Below are 787 nucleotides of genomic sequence, written 5' to 3' on the forward strand. Positions count from 1 at the left end.
GCTGACGCTGTAGACAGTTTATTTCTGATGGACAGGCACAGTGCTACCTGGGTCCCTGGTGAGGCTGAGGCTCTGGACAGTTGCATTTCGGATGGGTAGGCACAGTGCTGCATGGGGTCCCTTGTGAGGCTGATTCTGTGGACAGTTGAGATCGGCAGGCACAGTGCTACCTGGGGTTCCTGGTGAGGCTGAGGCTGTGGACAGCTGCATTTCTGATAGGCAGGCACAGTGCTGCCTGGGGTCTCTGGTGAGGCTGAGTGTGTGGACAGCTGAGATGAGCAGGCATAGTCGTACCTGGGGTCCGTGGTGAGGCTGAGGCTGGGGATGGTTCAGATGGGCAGACACAGTGCTACCTGGGGTACCTTGTGAGGCTGATTCTGTGGGCAGTTGAGATGGGCAGGCACAGTGCTACCTCGGGTTCCTGGTGAGGTGGTGGCTGTAAACCACTGCTTTTCTAATGGGCAGGCACAGCGGTACCTAGGGCTGATGGTGACGCTGAGGCTGTGGACAGCTGCATTTCCATGGGCAGGCACAGCGCTAACTGGCACTTCTGGTGAGGCTGAGGCTTTGAACCGTTGTATTTCTGATGGGCAGGCACGGCATTACCCGTGGTTCCTGATGCAGCTGGGGCTGCAGACAGCTGCATTTCAGATAAGCAGGCCTAGTGCTGCTTGGGGTCTCTGGTGAGGCTGAGGCTGTGGACAGTTATATGGCCAGGCGTAGTGCTACCTGGGGACCCCGGTGAGGCTGATGCTGTGGACAGTTGATATGGCCCTGTTTAGTGCTA

The 787-nt window shown here is 57.6% G+C and overlaps 1 long non-coding RNA gene across 1 annotated transcript in view; it reads right to left on the minus strand.

Annotated features, from left to right (window-relative positions):
* The window catches only part of LOC116548357, a 1,389-nt gene extending 623 nt beyond the window's left edge, over positions 1-766 (minus strand). The window contains exon 1 of the long non-coding RNA XR_004267405.1: positions 171-766. This is a non-coding gene — a long non-coding RNA (uncharacterized LOC116548357). The remainder of the gene's footprint in view (positions 1-170) is intronic.
* Between the last annotated feature and the right edge of the window lie 21 nt (positions 767-787).

The sequence above is a fragment of the Sapajus apella genome, unplaced genomic scaffold, assembly GCF_009761245.1.
Source record: "Sapajus apella isolate SASKATOON/1434 unplaced genomic scaffold, GSC_monkey_1.0 scaffold10430, whole genome shotgun sequence".
Taxonomy (NCBI): Eukaryota; Metazoa; Chordata; class Mammalia; order Primates; family Cebidae; genus Sapajus; species Sapajus apella.